Genomic DNA, 7,079 nt, shown 5'->3' with positions numbered 1-7,079 from the left:
TCCTCTCGATTAGAAGTCATATTCTCCCACTTTTTCACATGTCTTGTCATTTTTGTTTTAGGCATTTTGTGTACGTTTGTTTGTAAGTAATATTTACCCCCAGAAAAGGCAATGCCCTTTCCTCTAGCAGCAAGCCAGTGTGAGGGGCTGATCTCTTCAGTCTACACGGAGTTCGGGGTTGGCACTTTCGTTAGTTTCAGTTCAGTTCACCTCTGGTCTCCGATGTCTTGAGTGTGATCAGCTTCTTCGCTCCAGCAGGGCTTTGAAATCTAAGCACCACGAAACAATGAGATCTCCAAGCTTTCTGGCAGAGCCATCAGTCTCTTGTGCCACAGAAGTCAAGCAGGTAATTTAAACACATGAAGTCATCCAGTCTTTGTGATCTATCTGGAGGGCAGGGGGAGCCACAGGTCAACTCTGCCCTGTTGTTACCATGCGAAGATTTGAGTCCAGCTTGTCGCTCCCTCTTCTTCCTTTTTCTAAGAGAATCCTGAAATTGAGAACTTTCTCCAAAATTTCCCAATATTTCATGTTGGCAAATAATTCAAAAATTCCTTTTTTTTTTTTTTTTTTTTTTTTTTTTAGTTTAGCACCATTTATTAAGTGATCTCAGCTGTTGCTGTAGCTGCTGCGTGTCAGCCGGTTCTTAAGACATAAAATGCTCTTCCAATCCCTCTTGTCCAGGACAGAAGGATCTTCTGGGTAGCACGCCAACAAAACAAGAGACTCCGATGATGCCAGCTTCAATGATGGTGCCATCCAGGGAGGGAGAGGGTCATGGCGCGTTCAACCGCAGCTTCCAGAGGTTTTGTAGAAGGAGTCTTTGGGGGCCCAGGCTGCCTGGCATTTTGATGCTGTTGGTGTGGGTTTTGTACTCCATAATGGTGTTGGGAGGTAGGTTAAGCACTCGCCGAAGCACTCGCCGAATCCTGGATTTGGGCTGTGGTTGCTGGGTCACTGGCAGTCTTATTCCATATTGAAATAATGTCCTCCTGAAACCGGACAGAGATCTCAGCCCCACGCATCTCCTCCCCAGCCATGAACTGTCTCCACAACGTGGCCAGGATAAGATTCTCCCAGCGATGGGATGCCAAGCCCTTCCGCAGCCGAATAATCCACTTGCCATGGTTTTTATTTGCATCATCCTCCCACATAGGTTTAATTCCTTCTTTGAAGAGATGGAAGTCACTGTGGCCTGTCAGGTCCCTCGGATGGACCATGTGGCTGTAAAACCACAGAACTGCTCCACAGAGGCAAAGGTGCCGATCTGTTTGATATTCTGTTCATAGCTCTGTGAGCTAGTGGGATGGCCGGGGGTTCTCCTGGAGTACCAGAAAGTATAGTTGTACTGCAGGGGATGCTCTGCTGGTCCAGGGACAACAGCCTTCCTCTTACTGCTGCCCTGACTCTTGTCTCGTTCCGTTTTTTCCTTCTCACCATCTTTCTGTGTGCTGTTTTCTTCATTCTGATCATGGTCCCCACTGTCATCGTCTTTCAATGCGTCGAACTTGTTCATCCTCTCGCTGCCACCGTGGCCACTGCCTCACGGAGTGACTTCCCAAAAAATTCTTTTATTTAAAAAAATTTTTTTCGGGCGCCTGGGTGGCGCAGTCGGTTAAGCGTCCGACTTCAACCAGGTCACGATCTCGCGGTCCGTGAGTTCGAGCCCGAGTCAGGCTCTGGGCTGATGGCTCAGAGCCTGGAGCCTGTTTCCGATTCTGTGTCTCCCTCTCTCTCTGCCCCTCCCCCGCTTGTGTTCTGTCTCTCTCTGTCCCAAAAATAAATAAACGTTGAAAAAAAAATAAAAAAAAAATTTTTTTTTCTATGTTTATTCATTTTTGAAAGACAGAGAGAGACAGAACACAAGCAGGGGTGGGGCGGAGAGAGAGGGAGACACAGAATCGGAAGCAGGCTCCGGGCTCTGAGCTGTCAGCACAGAGCCCGACGCAGGGCTCGAACTCACCAACCGTGAGATCATAGCCTGAGCCGAAGCCGGATGCTCAACCGACAGAGCCACCCAGGTGCCCCTCAAAAATTCTTTTAAAATGTAGTTCGGCCCTAGCAAAATATATCTGTTAGCTTAATTCAGTCCCCGGGTCACCAGTTCTCAGTCTCCAGTGTAATCCAACTTCTTCATAATAGACAAGAAAGAGAAGACCCCAAAGTACTTAATCTTACTTCAGCAAAGAAGACCTTCTGAAGTTAAAAAAAAAAAAAAAAAAGTTTTAGTTCTTAGAAGTTTTGGAATGTTTAAATTTGGTTGCTGGTTTATTACAAAGTCTTTTCATCAGAGATTTTGCAAAATTTGGAAATATGGAAACTATCCATCCAGTTGGCATGTGGCACAGGGGATTAGCTTTGGAGGTGGCGTTATGTTTCAATGTCCATTTTCCACTATGTGGAAAGGTACATTAGTTGTAATTCCAGGTAGTTAAGGAAATAGGCAAATTTAAAACACCTCAAACATACCAGGGTTTTATTCTGTAGCCATGTACCAATTTTGTCCTGTATTTCCGGAGAAACATAACTATTTCTCCCTATAACTGACTTCTGTGAGTATGAGATCTGCCAGAGAATAAGACTATGAGTATATATTTCTAGAAAAACATGCTGTACATCAAATTGAATTCTTCTTTAAAAAATTTTTTTTTGTTTTTGTGTATTTATTTTTGAGAGAGAGACAGAGACAGAGCATGAGCAGGGGAGGGGCAGAGAGAAGATGGAGACAGAATCCGAAGCAGGTTCCAGGCTCTGAGCTGTCAGCACAGAGCCCCACGCGGGGCTCGAGCTCACGGACCGTGAGATCATGACCTGAGCCGAAGTCGGACGCTCAACCGACTGAGCCACCCAGGTGCCCCACAAATTGAGTTCTTCATCTTGTCATGCCAAAGTCTTATTTGCTATTTATAGAGACCTATTTGCTTCAGCTGTTTACCTGGTTGGAATGACCAAGAAAGGACTGTCAGTATCTCTTCCTGCCAACTATGTTAATATTCCTGTTTCTACAAAGTTACCCCGAATATACATGACTATGGGTGCTGGGGTGCTATATTTTGTAATCAAAACCTAAAAGCCACTCCTTGCTTGTATACCTCTTCACATACATACATGTACTCTGCCCTTACCTCCCACAAGCCCAGACCCACAATCCTGAGCTGAGATGGATGCATTTGATGATGTCTTTATTTCTCCTTCCAAGCTCTGAAAGAAAAACTGGCTGGAAGCCAATGAACATTAAGAACTCATTTCTTGGCAAGCAGCTACTATTATTTGCTCAAAACATATTCAGAGTTGTCACTGTGACAACTTGGGAAGTAGATTAGAATCACTACCATCCTTTTCCATCCCCAGGAACTTTACATTTCAATGCCTCACTCACTGAACGTTTCAGGAATAATCGACAGGACCCAGATTTTTCTCTTTCAGCTTGAAGGCTAGAAGCTTGAATGACAGAGGTGTAAAGTCTTCGGAGATTTGATTAAACCCCTTTCCCTCTCCTGCCCCTCAGTGTGGGCATTCCTGAAGAATCTGTCTTTTTCTTGTTCCACATTCTCTTCCTCAGAGTCCTTGTGTCTCCAGTGGGGTCAACGATTTCTTTTATAAGATCAAGGATTGGGGCACCTGGGTGGCTCAGTCGGTTGAATGTCCAGCTCTTGATTTTGGCTCAGGTCACGATCTCATGGTTTCAAGCCCCACGTTGGGCTCTGTGCTGACAGTGCAGAGTCTGCTTGGGATCCTCTCTCTCTGACCCCATCCCCGCTCTCTCTCTCTCTCTCAAAAAAAAAAAAAAAAAAGAAAAAAAAGAAAAAAAAGATCAGTGATTAACGATCTTATAAAGGATCAATGATTTCCTGCTATAAAATTTGCAGATCTAACATCGCTTTTTTTATGTGTGGCAAAATATACACAACACAAAATTTACCACGTCAACCACTTTTACGTGTGTGGTTCAGTGGCACTGATGCATTCACACTGTTGTGCAGCCACTGCCACTGTAGGCACCTTATGTGGGTGGAATCACACTTTTGTATTTGTCTTTTTGTGACTGACTTATTTCACTAAGCATAACGTCTTCAAGTTTCATCCATGTTGGAGCAGGGGTCAGAATTTCCTTCTTTTTTCATTCTGAATCATATTCATGGTATAGATATGCTACCTTTTGTTTCTCTGTCCATCTGTTGATAGACATTTGGGTTGTTTCCACCTTTTGGTTATTGTCAATATAACAGATATATATAATGCTATGAACATGGATGTACAATATCTATTCTAATGTCTCTTCTAGCAAACTCTGTCCTGAACACCACGTTTCCTTTCCTTTCCTTTTATTTTATTTTTGTTTTTTTATATTAAATATAATTTATTGTCAAACTGGTTTCCATACAACACCCAGTGCTCATCCCAACAGGTGCCCTTCTCAATGCCCATCACCCACGTTCCCCTCCCTCCCTCCCTGCATCAACCCTCAGTTTATTCTCAGTTTTTAAGAGTCCCTTACAGTTTGGCTCTCTCCCTCTCTCTTTTTTTTTTCCCCCTTTCCCCTCCCCCATGGTCTTCTGTTAAGTTTCCCAGAATCCACATAAGAGTGAAAACATATGGTATCTGTCTTTCTCTGTATGACTTATTTCACTTAGCATAACACTCTCCAGTTCCATCCATGTTGCTACAAAAGGCCATATTTCATTCTTTCTCATTGCCACCTAGTACTCCATTGTGTATATAAACCACAATTTCTTTATCCATTCATCAGTTGATGGGCATTTAGATAACTCTTCCCATAATTTGGCTATTGTTGAAAGTACTGCTATAAACATTGGGGTACAGGTGCCCCTATGCATCAGCACTCCTGTATCCCTTGGGTAAATTCCTAGCAGTGCTACTGCTGGGTCATAGGGTAGATCTATTTTTAATTTTTTGAGGAACCTCCACACTCTTTTCCAGAGCGGCTGCGCCACTTTGCATTCCCACCAGCAGTGCAAGAGGGTTCCCCTTTCTCCATATCCTCGCCAGCATCTATAGTCTCCCGATTTGTTCATTTTAGCCACTCTGACCAGCGTGAGGTGGTATCTCAGTGTGGTTTTGATTTGTATTTCCCTGATGAGGAGTGACATTGAGCATCTTTTCACTGTTGGCCATCTGGATGCCTTTTTTAGAAAAGTGTCTATTCATGTCTTCTGCCCATTTCTTCACTGGATTATTTGTTTCTCGGGTGTGGAGTTTGGTGAGTTCTTTATAAATTTTGGATACTAGCCCTTTGTCCGGTATGTCATTTGCAAATATCGTTTCCCATTCCGTCGGTTGCCTTTTAGTTTTGTTGATTGTTTCCTTTGCAGCTGAGCACCACATTTCTAACTGTTGCTGGACGCTTCCTCTTAGCCATGTTTTGGCTGATCCCTCCTTCTGAATGAAACCCCCATTCCCCCAGCAATGCATGCTTAGGAAATAGAAGGTACCTTTACTTGCATCCATTTTTAGTGTCCCTGCCTGAGAGTAGGCCCTTTATAGCACTATGTTTTAACATCCTTAATTAATTGATTGACTAACTCCATTAGGCATATTGTGTGTTTTCCTGCACCAACACGGTAACTATGCCATTCTCTCCACCAGAAGAGCCTTCTTTCCCTCTGTACCTCGCCATCTTTTTTTTGACACCTTCCTGTGCACTTTGCACACACTAACTTCTCCTCCTCCTGGATCTCCGTAGCAATCATTATAAACCTCTCTTTTAGCTCATAGGAAGTAAATGTCTTGGAATTTCTTTGTCCACTTTCCTCTGCCTTAGTTCCCCATCTAGGTTGTGCCTCTTGGCGTGCAAAGGCTGCACCATTTACCTATCCATTCTCCACTGACCGAGTATCTACATTTTTGGTCCTGTTCTAGGGTCAGACTGGCTTCCAGCATGCTCCTGGATTTTAAGGTGCTCACATTTTCGTGGAGATATAGCACAAAAGCAAATCATTATAATTCAACGTGAAAACTTTAGAAGAACCATGGGCAGGGCTAACTTTACCAAGGGGGCGCTGAAGAGGGCTTATACTTCTTGACATTTCCGCTTTGACACTGACACTGAAAATTACAGAAGTTCCTTGTGGGTGATATCTCTTGATTTTCACAATTGATTTTTCTCTCTCTAGAGAAGCCATTAACCTTTTCATACATGTGCCTGCAGTATCCACGTGTATATATATATTTTTAATTTTTTTTTAACATTTATTTATTTTCTAGAGACAGAGCATGAACAGGGGAGGGGCAGAGAGAGAGGGGGACACAGAATCCGAAGCAGGCCCCAGGCTCGGAGGCATCAGCACAGAGCTTGCCGCGGGGCTGGAACTCACGAACCGGGAGATCATGACCTGAGCCGAAGTCAGATGCTCAACTGACTGAGCCACCCAGGCGCCCCTCCACGTGTGTATTTTAAACCGCTAATTGTTAAGAAAAATAGTCTGGGACTAAGGAATTGGAATGACAACCCTCACCTAAAATTCTGCTTTATGATGGATACATGTAATTGTCCCTCCTTGGAACGCAGCGCTCCAGGCGGGCAGGGAAGAGACAGGGTACATGGGTTACATCCCAGAAGCTTGGATGATTGATGGGGGAGGGGTGGTTTGGAGAGCACAGGCGACTGCACTCAGGTGGTACTCAGCTCTCAAAAGAAGGCATGGTAACAATGCGAGATGATGTCATTTTGATGGGAGTGGGAAACTGATAAAGAGCTGTCTTCACTTCGCTTCGCTTCTCACGAGGCCTATGCCCAAAAGCTGCTTAATACAGTTGATTTCATGGGTCAGAGAAAGAAAACCCTTTCCCCACGTCCGCGGGAAAATCTACCCCTATCGGGATGCCATCCCAGCCCATTAATGCTGTGACGATGGATGTTCCTCACCTGTAAGTTCGATTAAATGTGAGGCCATTCATTTCTTCATTAATTCATCCACTCCTTCCTTCATTCAGTAATCACTCGTGGAGGCTCTACGTGAGGGGCTCCGGGTAAGTCACGCATAGGGGGTTTATCTTAATGGAGTTGATAATCTCGTGGAGGCCAAGACAAAACAGTCACAAATGAGAATAAATTAGAA

At 44.1% G+C, this 7,079-nt stretch overlaps 1 pseudogene; it reads right to left on the bottom strand.

The window, feature by feature from the left end:
• Nucleotides 1–775: 775 nt before the first annotated feature.
• On the bottom strand, nt 776–1,516 carry LOC101091017 (annotated as a pseudogene).
• Between the last annotated feature and the right edge of the window lie 5,563 nt (nt 1,517–7,079).

Source organism: Felis catus, chromosome B1 (genome assembly GCF_018350175.1).
Source record: "Felis catus isolate Fca126 chromosome B1, F.catus_Fca126_mat1.0, whole genome shotgun sequence".
NCBI classification, from domain to species: Eukaryota; Metazoa; Chordata; class Mammalia; order Carnivora; family Felidae; genus Felis; species Felis catus.
The sequence above is the reverse complement of the archived record's forward strand: the minus strand, read 5'-3'. Positions and strand labels throughout refer to the sequence as shown.